Below are 15556 nucleotides of genomic sequence, written 5' to 3'. Positions count from 1 at the left end.
TTTGACTACGATTTGTGTATATGTACCTAACTCTGGAGGACCCATTCATCTGTGTGGCCACCCTTCCAATCATCAGTCCAGCCAGCTTCCTATTCGTCTTTCTGTCAATCTGACGTATAGTATGTCTTTTCTTTCTCAGGAATTCAATTTGATGTTGGCTAATGAATGTGTGCTAATTTCACATGAAAAATAGAGACTAGTATAAAGAAATGGTATTATTGAAATTCGGGGTTTCATAATTTTGGGGGGAGGGGCTACCCCCTGTAATGTACAATGCTTAGCAGCCTCATTCCTGGCTTTTCAAAAGATGCCAATGTTATCTTCCCATTTGTGATGACCAGAGATGTTTCTAGAAACTGTGAAATACTTGTGAAGGCAAAAATCCCTCTTCTCAACCCCTTTTTGAACCACTTGTATAATGGCATTCTTTCCTTCTTTCATCATGATAGGCATGATATAAATATTTAATAATGACTACTAATTGGAATGTGTATTGGATAAATGGATATATTTACATTTGTGCCTTCCCGATATCATTCTCTCGCTCATTAGTCCATCTACTCGTATGTCGTTCAACACACACTGTGTACGCATCATGTGCATAGTACTTTTCTAGGTGGTGGTTATACGTCAGTGAAATCTAAGTTTCTGCCCTGGTGGGACATAAAGATTTTTGGTGGAGCTAGAATGACTGGGAGCTACGTGGAAAGGAGATGCCATTTAAGATGAGAACTGAATAATAAGAGGGCAACAAAGCAAAGATGTGAATAAACTATTCCTTAATGTTGACTTACCTTAGGGCATACAAAGTTCATGCTAGGAGCGCAAAGACATGACAATTTGGTTGGATATAAACTTACTCTTCTACCCGTACCTGTGAGGAACACCAGCATGTTCGTGGGGAAACTATTTGCAACTGTTCCAAACTATTTGAAAGTCTACAAGTGTTTTTAAAACTTTTTTTTCTTAATTTTAAAGTCATTTCTTAAAACAGGGTTTTTCTTTTGCTTTCTGTGGCCACTGCTAATGAAACAATGATACCGTGTTGGTGCTTAGGAAAGAGAAACAGTTGCAGTGAAAGAGAAGTGTTTCCAGGCTCATGATGACTCCTATTCAGTTTGTCCCGTTTTGTTTTTCTCGGGCAGTTTTATTCTCCTTGCATTTTCATAATTGAACATAATTATACTAATGAATAATACATGAATATAATTCATAATGCACTTAATTCATAACGTTCATTACCCTCATTTTCATAATCCTGATCCCCAGTCAGAGAGATTACCTTCAAAGGTAGGCTCTCAAAGCTTTGAGCTCCAGATGCCCAGGACCACCCCGCTCTCTGCATGGATGCACCCACTTTGGCCCCTGCAAAACACCCACTACCGTGGCTAATTTTTTCATTAACATTTTCTGATGTTGTATATCAACATATGAAAGCATATAGCATATCATAGATCTATCCATAAATTATATTTCTCATTATTAGAATGCAAATTCTACCAGGTCAGTAATGAAGTCTGTCATTTACCCTGTATCAGTCACATACAGACCCTCAAGAGAGAGAATGTTGAAGAGCTTTCCTTTTCCTGGAAACTCTAATTGCCACTTGCCAGGTTTACACATGTGGATTCTCTCACCTTCTCCTATATAAATGTACTCTGAAATATGAACAGCACATGCGTTCGTAGTTATTTATGCAATAGACTTGTTTGGAAAACATGATGGAGATACCTTTTTATAATCTTTGAATCCATCTTAAGATTTCTCAGATAGAAATTATAAATCCCAGTCTTTGCTTTGCTATAATTAACTCTGCAGGTGATATTTGCAATTCATGGATCTAACTGGATTTAATAAGAAATAATTAAATTTCCAGTTATTTCATTTACTAATAGGCAGATATATTAGTATATGCCTTCAAGTGCTAGATAGAGTTTAGAAAGGATCATTTTTGTTCTGGTAGCACATAGACACAATGTTCCATTGATGTTCTTTAGCTAGCTTTTTTTTTACTTGGACTCTAATTGAAATATTTCTGCCTCAGAAGACAGGGTGAGATAAAGCTAATTTCAAGTGCCTAAGTTAACACAGTAAGTACAATCAGTGCATTTTTCACTGGAAAGTTCATCACTATTTTACAATTTACTTTCATTTTCGATTAGAGGTGTTGGTTAATCTGTTATCGTCTCTCCCTCACTTCAATCATTCTTACTAGTTTTAGGTGCCAAACATGTGTAGCATTTACATACACACATGCATAATTTACATAGACACATATACGATTCACAATATAGCCATAAGGTAATTAGCAATTGGTTGCAGTTTGCTGCTAATGAGTTCAAGGTTACAGATTTACCGTTCCTCTGAGTCTGTCTTTTGGCCCAATTCCATTGCCACAGATTCTACCCTGACCCCTGGGCTGCTGTTTCACAAATGTCATTTGTCACAGGAGGGGGCCTCAGAGGAGAATGTGAGTGCTTCTCTGCCAACCCCCTACCGGTATCTCCTAGTCAGGGCGCTCAGCATTTTCCTGACAAATGGCATGGGCGGGGTGTGCTCCGTCTTTGCATTCTCTGTGTGTCAGCCTTGGTCCACAGGGAATGGACAGTGAAGTGTTTTTAAATCAACAGGACCAGTAACACCATCTTTCTCTATAGATGACAACTTATCGTTAGATGTAGTTTGGGATGACTCATTAATTGTGCTGCTGAAAAATACTTTAGAAAATATTTAGAATTTTAATCAATTTAGTCTTATTGGATGAAGACTACCATGTTTTGAAAAGCAAGTCTTTAAATTTGTTGTTTTCTGTTTTGCTCTTTCTTTATTTTATTCTTTCATTGGTTTTTATCAGTATCTCTTCCAAATCAACTAAATCAAGCCAAAGTACAATATGAAGAATGATCAAGGGCAAAATTAGTGAGAAGTAAAAGCCTAGAATTCAGGTGAAAAAAATATAGTATCTTGGGGTGGTGCCTGTGGCTCAAGGAGTAGGGTGCCGGCCCATATATCAGGAGTGGTGGGTTGAAGCTCGGCCTCAGCCAAAACTGCAAAAAAAAAAAGGATCTTGGCCTCATTTATTTTGCTTTAATTTCTCGGACTTACTCCTTTAACAATTGTTTTTCGTGTAAAAGGGAGTTGGGAAATAACTGTTTAAATAATACCTACTCTGAAATTACAGGGGCATTTTTTGCAAGGTTAGTTTTATTTATTTTTATCTTAAAGGCAGAAGCCTTGGCATCACATTTAATTTTGTGAATGAACTTCTCTATAACATGTTACCTAACCCTTGGAATTTTTTGCTTTATCCTCTATTGTGGGTTAAGATAAGTGGGTTTATTCTGAGACTAACTTATAAATATGAGAAAAGTTGTAAAATCTAGCTAAAACCAGAAAAATATTTATTCAATGCTCATTACTCACAGTAGTTATGTTCCATGAATCTCTGCAGTTTCTGCAAACACTGGGTTAGTGCATACTGAGCTGTTGTTCCTGGAATAAACATAGCCTTTGGGCACGTTCATCAACCTATCAATACATCACTTTATTCGATATGTCTTTCTATTTAATAACACCGTATTTAATGTATTTGGTTGATTCAGTATCATTGTATTCATAGCCAAAAGCACTAAAGTCTATGCCTCACGGAAGCTTATGTGATACCTGGCTTTTCTTCATCAGGCTCATCCCAGCCTCCCTTGTGTTTGAAATCCTAGACAGAACTTCAGCACTTAAATAGCCACTCATTATAAATAGCAGAATCATGAACAAAAAAAAAAAAAAACACAAAAATGAGAAAAACTAAACAGACCACGAAAGGACACGTAGCATTGACAGGTGAAACAAGAACATGGAGCATCACTTGGTCAGTTTCAGCTGGGAAGATGTATATGAGAATACTTAATTTTTTTTTTCTTGCTGTGCACAAAAGGACCACGCAAGTGCTGTCTTGATGTTGGAGTTACAATTTAATTTCATTCAGTAAATGAATTTGCAAATACAGAATCTGTGAATAATGAGGACAGACTGGTGTATGCATTCTAGGGTAGAAAGGGAAAAGTTCCTCCTAATCACTTAATGAGCCAGAGAAAGACCTTGCTTTCGTGTTTCTTTCCCTCCTTTTGTTCTTTATTTGCTTAATTGAGTGACAAATTCTAGTTAGTCATGCCTGACTAATATCATTTAGGGAAAAACGTCTTCATCACTCTCTACTTCCAACTGTGGCCCTGTACCTGGAATATAGTAAATATTCAATTAATGTTTGTTGAAGTGCTGAAGCAGTGCCTGAAGTCCTCTGTTCATTTGGAACCTTATGGAATTGCTTAGCACATCAAATTCTATATATATATATTTATGTGTATGATTATAGTTGAAATCTCCCATATCCAAGATATCTATGTGGAGAATGTTCATTGTTCTTCATACTACAGTAATTGGTATTAATTCACAAGCAATATTACATTGTCTTACACATTGTAATTGATATAAGTTTTTTTTTTTTTGCTGTAAAACAGGGTTTCTTGTATAATCTATACACGTAAATATAAATAACGAACTATTTGGTCCTTTCTTACAAGAGGTGGGGGAAGAGGTTGGTTAATAAAAAGGAACTGTGTTAATTTTGCAGCTAGCAAGGGGGATGGACTATTGAACGTATTAACGTTTATCTCCTGGAAACATAACATATAAACTCATAACAACACCACACACATCAGTTTTCCCTGTTTCCTTGTAATTACAAATATATATCCTACCTGGGTCGTTTCATTGTTGCTAGTCATGTGATAAACAAATCGGATGAGTACCTTGAACGGTTTTCCCCATCCTAATTTTAGTTTTATTTTTTACACTTGCTTCCTCCTATACATAGGAGCCCAATTGCTTATCACTCTCCAAATTAGAGATTTCTAAAGGTCATTTTTTTCTTCTTTTCTGAAATATTGGCTAATCCATTCTTGTGCTGACTAACTCAGAAATGTTCAGTCTGTGCTTTTTCAAATGATTGTCAGCAAAGGTAATGAACCTTGGCCCAGTCCGGTAGCTTTGCTAACATATGTCTACAGAAGGATTTTTAACATCCTGCTGACTAAGCTGGGTCTGTCGAGCCTCACAGCAGGAAAACTGTCTCTTGCAGCTCAGCTTATAAATATAACCTTTGTGTGTTTGGGAATACCGCTTCCGAGGCAGGACTTATGCTCACCTTAATATCCAAATGTTCATTTTGGTATCGGTGCTGAACAGGAAAAAGAAAGCTGGAGATGATTCCTCTTGTACTTTTCATAATTCTAGAAACTGTCTATTATTTACATCTCATTCTTTATTGTACTTTCTGCTCTCTGCAAGCTCTGGACATCATAAAGGTCTTCCTCACAAATTGACCATCCAGAAACACTGACTCTGTATTTTAAATCCTGTAAAAATACCTAAGCGGTAGGCATCTCATTTTTATTAAAATGCTTTACTTCAAGACTGTCAAAGCCTATGTTACTGCAAAGAAAGGAGCTGCTGATTGCATGAGGTTGATCTTTCTAGGCACTGAGAGACTATCGTGGATCCGCCATGTTTAATTACAAAGTTCTGCTTGGCTTTGCCATATATTTTTCTATTACTATTTTTACTAAAGGCAACTTTTATAGGCATTCAGTAAGTCCTAAAATAACCCCTTTATAAATAAAAATTATTGTATTAGATGGCGGTGCCCATAGTTCAGTGAGTAGGGTGACAGTTACATATACCCTGGCTGGTAGGTTTGAACCCAACCCGGGCCTGCTAAACAACAATGACAACTGCAACCAAAAAATAGTCTAGCATTGTGGTGGGCACCTGTAGACCAAGCTACTTGGAGGCTGAGGCAAGAGAATCGCTTAAGCCCCAGACTTTGAGGTTGCTGTGAGCTGTGATGCCACAACACTCTACTGAGGGCAACATAGTGAGACTACTGTTTAAAAAATAATAATTATTATTATCGTATTAGAAACAATGTCTACAGAATCACAGCAGAAGTTAATACAGCCAATATAATTAGTAGATTTCGAGTCATCACATCCCAGGAGGTAAATCTTACTGGGGGAACAATTGATTTCTTATCCTCTTAACTACCAATGCTTTTTAATGATGTTTATCACCCTGAGTTGTAGGTTGATGACAAAACCTCATAAACGTTTATTGATTAGGTGTTTGGATATAAATACATAGATAGATCACAGGGCTTCAGGTAATTTTATAAAATTAGTATTGTCTTTCTTTTAAATAGTAACATATTTATGCCTTTATTAACGTTCAGAAATGCTGAGGTACAAAGTATAAAAGAAAACTTGATTAGCTGGAAAAGAAATAGCTTAATTTGAAGCTCCTTCTCCCGTCCGTTTTTCTGAAAAACAGAAATAAGTATAAAACAAACAGAAACAGTAGATGTAGAATCCTTATTCAGAAACTGAAGGACCAACCTCGTGTGTTCTAATGTTTGGTGAGATGCCCCCAGTCTCCACAACTGTCCCTCTGTCCTTCAGTCAAAGGTCCCAAATGAGGATCTGAGCCCTTATGACTTCAAGATACCATTGAATACATTTATTAGAGTGTGTTCAACTGTGATTCTTAATGCTGTTATGTGAAAAGTCTGTATTTTTTTTAAATGAAGGTCAGAACCAAGGAGGTAATTTTTATGTTCACCGACCTAACTAGAAAGATAAGTTAATCAGAACCTTCTCAGGTTACCCATGTCTTAGCATTTAATTACAGGTGTTTAAAAAAACAAACATAGGTTGCATTTTGACTGTGGTTCTACAAACTGCAACCACAAACACATTATACCAAGATCTCTCAAACCACTTGTTGTCTAAAAGAAAATCCTGTTTTTTTCTTTTTTCTCATATTGACTTATGTTATTGGATTTTGGAAGGTAGTCATTCACTAAATTCTTTTAAAAATATTTTTTTTCTAAATACAACATTGTATTGGTAACGATACATACCTGATCACTAGGGAAGCTAATATGGTCTACATAATTAGTAAGTTGGATTCATCACCTCCCAGGGTGGAGCACATTTTGACCTTCAGAGACGAAGCTGACCAGTATTCAGCTTTCAAGCTACTCAACATTGAAAATCATGGCCAAATCTGCCTAACTGATGCACAGCTATGTGTTATTGATTTATTCCTTTGTATTGATTTAATAAACATTTGTTATATGTTTATTATGTGCTGGACACTATAATGTTTTCCTAAGGTAGTTTACATTACTAGTTATTATAATCAGACTTAATAAAATGACAATTATTTGTAGAGAGATTACATTAATTTTTTTCTTACTCCTTTCCCTCTTTTTTCCCTTCTTTCTTCCCTCCCTCCCTTTCTCATTTTCGTCCTTCTTTGTTGGGTGTAGCCATAAATATGATTGAACCAGGTCATTTCTGTCTGTGAGGCACAATTTGCCTTTTACTGCCACGTCAGATCCTCATATCTAACAGGGTTTAGGGAGGGCACTGACTTTGCATTTCTTGGCGGGGCCTATTAGAGTGAAAAGAGGCTCAAGGTCCTTGCAGAATTATTTTCTTTACGTGAACCTCCACCATACCAAAAAGAGTACGGAAGAAGATCACGCAGTGTTTAATTATGAGTTTCTAGGGACCCAAAGCCACAGAAGGAGCAGCTGCTTAAACATTGCTTGTCCTTTGACTAATGGCCAAAAACATTGAACGGGAGAACAGAAAGGGATTAGCATGCATGTGGTTTAGACAACCGTGATGCCACCGTCAGACCACCACCAACAAAAAGCACAGCAGCACAAAGTGATGCTAAAAAGAGAAAATGTTTTATTGTTTGCAAGTGACTCTTTTTATTTTTCTTTTCTAAAATATCCATCTCTACCAGCGTCTCTAAATAAGAATATAAAGGAAAGTGTTAGCACCCCCCCAAGACAGTGAAAGGTCCCTTTCTGCCTCTGGATACGTAGTTTGGATTGGAAGCATCATAATGCAAATTGAACACAATTTTCTAAGCACAGGATTTAGGGCTGTTAAAGCTAAGCAATGACTAAGGCTTTTCTTTTGTATTTTGTTACTATTAACTATTTAAAATTTACCAAATGCGAGACGACTGACATAGTGAACAGGGATACTCCATTCCACTGGTTCCAGACTTATGTTTCAGGTGACAATTGTGAGTAGATGTGTAGGATCATCTGCTAAACCTAAGTCTCTCTCGTTTGGTTTGAATTTGGAAGATATGACCATGGCACCCCTCATTCTTAGGAGAATTTGGGAATCACGGCACAACTCTCTCCAGAAACAAACTCCTATAATTTCCATCCTATCTATAGGTGATTTTATATTTTCGATGTGATGAGGAGGTTCACTGTCTCAGTGAATGGTGTGATTGATCCAGCACCTTCTTTGAAATGTACTGCTTGAAATCTCTCCGTGCCTCAACTAAAATCTCCATTTTAATATTTCATTATACACTTAATTGTCTAATTGATAGCTACTTAATTGTTTTTCTCCAAATGGGTAAATACTCTTGGCCTACCACTGAGTGACGATCTATATCCAATATATAGAATTTTATATGTTCCATGGAAGTTAAGACTCTTGTTGCAAGCAATAAAAAGTGAATTCAAATTATCTAATACAAAATAGAATTTATTATTTATATATAAAACTGTGTGAAAACATGGGTAGAGGAGGTTTTAGGAATCCACGACATTAGGATGTTAATCTCGTCACCTCTCACTCACACCTTTTTCTGATTCTTTTTGTGATCATGTCATTTTTATTTTTCATTGATTTCTCTAGGAGTTCAGAACCACCGTCACTTGTCGTTTCTGATGCATACTTCCATAGTTTCAAGATCACAGTGGAAGAAAGGCTGTGGGAATTCTCAGGGCATCATTTTGACAGCCCACACCTGTGTTACTTCTTAAAGCCATCGCAGTGGTCCGGAGAAGTTAGATGCTGCGGCTACCCAGCTCAGGCCGTGAGCCACACCGGGGGTAAAATGAGGGTAAAGGAGTTACAAAAAGTGAGAAGGAGAGGAGGTGGAGAAGAAAAATAGTGTCCACTGTATCACGTTCCGTATATTTATATAGCTTTAGAGTGAGACAGTGAAGTGAATGTTCATACGATTCTTTTAGGTTTGGTGAAACGCGTATCTAAATCAGCAAAGCACAGAGTAAAGTCGGGAGGACAGGTTGAAGAGACAGGAGATTGTAAAGGAGAGGATACGCTTTCAGAAGAAGAGAAAGAGGAGTGGAGAAATCCTGAAGTTCATGTGTGAAGAGGAAGTATTGATAGAAGACGTACAAAGGGCAGGGCCAAGGGCAAGGTTAGTTAAGGGATGGGGAAGTAAATGTGGTGTAGAGAGAGACATAATGAAAGAAAAGAAGAGTTGCCAAGGCGAGTGAACTGCCTGAGCTCAGCAGTTGGAGAGCAGCCCAAGCAAGAGCGAGACCCTGTTTCTGTGAAAAAAGAAAAAGAAAAGAAAGAAAAACTAGGTGGACATTGTGGCAATCCTGCAGTCCCAGCTACTTGGGAGGCTGAAGCAAGAGGATCTCTTGAGTCCAAGGATTTGAGATTTCTGTGAGCTATGATGCCAAGCACTCTATCTAGGGAGAAAGAGTGAGATTCTGTATTGAAAGTAAATAAATAAAAGAACCTAGAGTGACCTGGGTCCAAGAGAGGGAAAAGTGAAGAGGTCAGACAAGTGTCATTTGTGTAGAAAGAACTAAGTTGCTATTTTTATTCTTATTATCTCTGCGTTTGCTCTTTCCTGCTAATTAGAATAGTATGGGGTTCTTGGGAGGTGTAAGATAAAATGAGAATTGGAGGTAAAATTGATTTCGAATTCATAAGTGTATTTCATTGCGATATGAACAAATGGAATAACATTTCTCAAAAAACTGTGCTATTTTTAATCAATGGAAGGTGGGACATATTGTATTTTAAAATCATAATACCTCAAGCACTGTGAGGAGAGAACAAAGCTGCTTCAAACAACGAATGAATGGTGCGTATTACAGAAGTACTTACCCTGATGGAACACTTCAAATGCCATTTGGCTGCTACTCCTCTCTGAATTTGCTTTGTATCCCACGGAGATGATCTGACCTTAAGCTTTTGTTAGCTTCAAAGAGAGCTCCATTCTTGCCTCATCTCTGCAGTACTGAAGAAACAGACCCTTGGTTAACAACGGGAAGCCAGATGGATTTTAATATTGTGAATTCTTCACTCTGATGCAGGAAATGTTATCTGGGCCATCTCAGTGGGCTAGGGATTATAGAGCTGGATTAGACTTCAAAACACAACCTGACTCCATAGGTGGGGTGTAACTGGCAGGCCCAGGGTAGAGTGTCAAGGTGGCCATCTTGACAGTCATCTGTGATTATATTAATGCCCCCCTATGTGGTGTGGTCACTCCCATCTATCAGAGTGTATACAACCAATCTACTTTACTGTTTCCAGTGCTTATAACTCAGGAAAGAAATGCTTTATCACCATATGCACCTTGGTTGGATATATTCAATGACATCTCTCTCAGAACCTCGGTGCAATATATTGAACAGGCATAAAAATATGTTCTTTCAGGAAACACTTAGTAGAACCTGAGATAATTCCATAGGTCAATTTGTTAAAAAGAGACCCTGATGCATCACAAATCTGACCCACTCTCTAGCTTCACTAATAAATTTAGGAACACCCGTCATCACGTGGCTTGGGCAAACCAAGGAGAGGTCCTGAACCTCCACAGCAGCTCTTAAGTGCTTTCTTTCCTCATCAAAGCATTCGTTGGGCCCAGTTTTATGTAGGAGATTTTTTTTTTGTTTCCTTTTATTAAGTCATATACACATAGATCATGATATGTAGGAGATTTCTAAGTGATGTGTGCAGTTCTCAAAACTTTTAGCTCATGAAAATTTCCATTTTATATTCAGAGAGTTACATAGTGTTTTCCAGGAGACCATGCCCCATAAATCCATAGATTCTAGATAGTTTACCATAAGCAATGCTAGACAGTAAGCATTTCAAATAAGTGCAGTCTCAGTAGAAAATGCCATTCCCCTGCTTGCCAGGGAGGCCCTGTCATTAGCATGCTTACGTGGAGGCTTGATTGGGTCACTTTATTTTTATTTTTATTTCTAGGGAATGGTTTCTTGGTAAAGAGGGAGAATGAATGGTAAACCTGCTACTTGACCATATTATTCCTAAGTATCTTCTTGGTTATGTGAATACAGAAAGGAGCAAAACAGTCCCTGTCCTTAAATATTTTTACCATCTAGGAAAATGAATGTGAAAGCAACACCAGAGAAAATGGAGCTAAAACTTGAAACATAGTGTATGGTGCAGAATAAGTCCATCAATAGATGGTAATATTTTTAAAAATAGTAGTGAAGTGTTGTGGCATGGTTAAATCTTATCAGGATGGTGGAGTCTTAGTGGACAATGTAATTTGTGCAAGTCTCAGAGTTATTAATTCTGCTGACATTTACTGAGTAATCATCCATAGTCTAGGTACTACTTGAGCTAAAAGGAGACAGAATTCTTGGTTTCCACGAGTTTTCTATCCTGGAGGAGACACATTCAATAATTGAAACATATAAGACTATTTTAAAAAATCTATTTATTAGGTATGACAGTGCACCAACTCTCCTTCCAGAAATGCAGAAGGTTTCATCAATGTACAAATTAAATCTTGATTGAACACTTACTGGGTAGATAAGAATGATAGAACACTTTTCAAGGGAGTGAGTGAGACGGGCCAGTTCAGCAGTCAGAGTGAACATACGGGCATGAGGACCATGAATATTTAACTACTGGTTAGTTCTCTTTTGGGTGATAATCTGGGAAAGTAAGTTGGGATCAGATGCTAAATGAGGCCAACAAGAGTGAATATGATAATAAAAACAACTACCAATTTTTGTGAAATTACTATGTCCAGGGACAATGTCAGGTACACATATTGTGGTATTGAATTTTCATGGTATATTAGGAGGACATAGTATCTTGATTTTATGAGCAAGAATTTAGTCTGGCAGCTAATTAAATACAGTGTCAGCTTTGCCTTCCGAACTGCCTTACTGCAGACCTGTTCCTTCCCCATAGCACTGCGTTAGGCTTGAAGGTTTACACATTGTACTCACTTGATAGAGAAGCAATGAAACAGCATCAGCAGCACTGAGCGGCTTTAGGACCATTAGTCACCATCCTTACTAGATGTCGTGTACTACATATGAATTATGCTTCTGCAAGTACCCAGGGAACACATCCCAGGAATAGTGAGCCTGCTCTGGAAACACAATAGCAGGCCAAGTCCACTCCCACCTGCCTGCTGTCCCATCCAGATCGTATTCTTGGTACCTCTTCAATGGGAAGTCCTTGACCCCAACTCTACCCTGAAGGTTCTAGCAGGAAAATGACAAGATTCATGTTTGGTTTCAGAAAGATAAATTGGCTGTGAATTTGAAGGCAAGTGGCTGCTTTGAGAATCTGTAGTTAGAGGAATTGTTGGAAGCCTGGTATAGAATTCCAGAAATCAGCAATGAGGGAGTATCTGGAGAGGTGATCACAGATTCACTGATGGAAACAAACTTTAAAAAAAAATTTCTTTTATTAAATCATAACTGTATACATTAATGCATTTATGAGGGTACAATGTGCTGACTTTAGATACAATTTGGAATGCTTACATCAAACGGGTTAACATAGCCTTCACCTCACTTATTTAATTATTGTGTTTAGACATTATACTCTACTTTTAATAGATTTGATATGTAGCCCTGCAATACACACAAGTCTATGGGTCCCACCGATTCCCCTCCCTCCACCCATGCTCTCCCCTCCCCGCCCCCCCTCCCCTTCTTCATCCTGGACAATAGTTGTGCTTTATCTTTCATATGAAAGTGTGGGTGATTATATATTGGTTTCATAATAGTATTGAATACATTAGATACTTTTTCTCCCATTCTTGACATATTTTATGGAAACAAAAATTAGTAAGACTCATTGAGGACAGTGAGGTGAGCCAAGCTTTTACCTTGGATCCCTACCATGAATAGTAAAGCCACAGACAAATGTTGTCATAAGAGGAAAAGAAATGGACCTTTAGGTTTGCTCCGTTTGAGAAGCCTGAATGTTGAAGTTTATTGTTTTATAGGGGAGTAGCCTAGAGACAAGTCAGAATTTGATCTGATGCAAAGAGACCAGCTAGGGTAGAAGACGAGGATTTGGGTTCAGTTAACCTTGCCACAGTGAATGGGAAAGCACAGTCAATGGCAGGACCCTGCTAGGAGATAGGACATCACGTGGTAAAGCTATAGTTTCTGCTGTATTCACTCATTGTTCTTTGTCCATACATTTTTTTTTACATGTACTCACTTCTTACTTAAGCAGCTCTTATTCACGAAGTGTCTACTCTGTGTGAGGCAATGTCTTTGCCAATGAGGACACCACGCTGGGCAAAGCCGGAATGGTTCCTACTGTCCGAGTTTATAGTCTAACAAGGGCAATCAGCATTACCTGACGTCATACTAGTGAATGTGAAAAGCTGAACTGAGATGTGTTGTGAAAATCTCATTTCTAGGAAAAAGCAAACAAACAAAATCTATGTAACAAAAGCCCTGGTGGTATTGGTAGGCTTCCTAAGAAAGTAGACCTAGGCAGAGCCTGAAGGTTAGAGAATTGCTATCCAAGCAAAAGGTGATGGGAGGGAAGCGTGCTCCAGGTGGAAAAGCACATTTCCAGGGATGGGAGCTTCAGGAAGTTGGAAGGACGTGCAGCTGGAGCTCGGGAAGGGGGAGAGCAGTGAGAGATGTGTGCCGTGTCCAGACCACTCCCAATTCACAGAACACAATAAGGATTTTCTTCTGTGTTTTAAGAGTAATGAGATGCCACTGAAGGTTTTCATTTTTAAAAGATCATTGACCCAGATCTTTTTTTTACTGAGATAATACAGCCACGATAGGCAGTGCTGAGGAATCAGGGGAAAAATTGAAGTAATTCATCATCTCCTGAGAGGTCTTCAACAGAAGTTGCCAAACCTCATCAAGCTCTTTCCAGAGGGTTTGCTCCCTGAGCAAATATGTATGGCTGGCTTAGTCTGCAGAACACGTTTTGGGGGTCATTTAGGGTTTCAAATGGCAGATGACACATCTCTGGAGAAGCCAGATTGTTCTGGCCATATCAAAAAAGAAACGTCAGGTGAATGCAAAAAGATACTATTCTTTGCTACTTAAGAGAATTCATTGCTGGCCTCCTACTGGCAGTTCTGACCTAATGAAGAAGTAGAAGTGACTTGTTAGAGCCTGCAGTTATTTTTTGAGTGCCATTAGTCCCCGCTGAATAATTCAACATTTAATGGAGGTGATTTTTGTTTGCTCAGAGAAGGGATGCTTTTGCAATTAGACAGCTCTTTACTGCCATTCAGCATTGCCCAGTTAAAAGCAAGAGAAGCAAATGCAGAATTCTGGCTGTGAAAATCACTACTTTTAAAGAGATACATATGGTGGTTACCATTGTCTCATGATTACTGTATGGGAATTGCTTCCTTCCCTGTGGCTCTTCTTCCAAAAGGAAGTCACTCTTAAGGTGACGGGTGGGAGCTTCCACTTTACCAGTCACTCTCTCATAATTACACTACAGCCGCACCTGTTCAGGGACCAACTTTCTTTTCTTTTTGGCTACGTTAGCTGTACTGAATTCCAATTCATGCCAAGCCACAATGTTTATGAAAATGGTGTAACCCTACAGCTATAATTTACTTGTGTTAATGGTATATTAACAGCGAACAATGATAGTTTGATTTCTTCCATTCAGCAGAAAGAGTTCTATAGCAAGTGTCAACTTAAAAATCACCAATTTATACATTTAGAAAGAAGAGTTTTATTTTGTCGAAGGGTTACAGCATTGTGTAGGTGGAGTATATGTATTCAACAGGTCCGTGGGAGGCTCTGAATATTCATGAAGGTGGTCAGTGTTACCTATGACCCGTGTTTACTGTGGGGTGGAGATTAACATTTAAATGTATTGCAGTTAGGCTCTATGCATCAAAAGGTAAAGCAGGGATGTGAAGGCAGGACGCTTCTTGGCCTCAGTAAACTACCAGAACCTGTCTGTGGTCCGTGGTCTCTTATCAGGAAAAAGTTACTGAAATCAATCCCGCATCCAAGCAAAGCTATAGTTATGGTTTCGGGAACAGAGGGTCAGTTAGTGTCTAGTGGTGGCTGAGCTGCAACTGTTTAATGTTACTAATCTCCAAGTCAGGGCTTGTTTAGCTGCTAGAGAAAAGGAAAAACCCTGTGGCAGTTAGAACTTAGTTCTTTCTTTCAGTGCAGCCACCTGGGACTTAACCCTTGCCTGTCAGGCTCTGAGGTCCTATTTGTAAACTGGTATGCTTTCCCCACAAAAAATCTGTTCCGTCAGTCTTATCTCAATTTTACCACTATGCTGGTCAGTTTTTAAGGCTAAATCACAAAAAGGAGGGGTTAGGAACTCAACTTTTAAGATTTCTGGAAAATGTTCTTCTTAGCAAATCATCACAGGAATGGAAGAAAAGTATCCAATGTACACAG

The 15556-nt window shown here is 38.4% G+C and overlaps 1 protein-coding gene across 3 annotated transcripts in view; it reads left to right on the top strand.

Moving 5' to 3' along the window:
* CHL1 (cell adhesion molecule L1 like) overlaps window positions 1–15556 on the top strand; it is a 201800-nt gene that overhangs the window by 88109 nt on the left and 98135 nt on the right. The gene's annotated exons all lie outside the window — the stretch shown is intronic.

This window comes from Otolemur garnettii, unplaced genomic scaffold (assembly GCF_000181295.1).
Source record: "Otolemur garnettii isolate 467f Iridium unplaced genomic scaffold, OtoGar3 scaffold00015, whole genome shotgun sequence".
In the NCBI taxonomy this organism is placed as follows: domain Eukaryota; kingdom Metazoa; phylum Chordata; class Mammalia; order Primates; family Galagidae; genus Otolemur; species Otolemur garnettii.
Note: the sequence above shows the minus strand (reverse complement) of the source record. Positions and strands in the feature narration are given on the sequence as shown.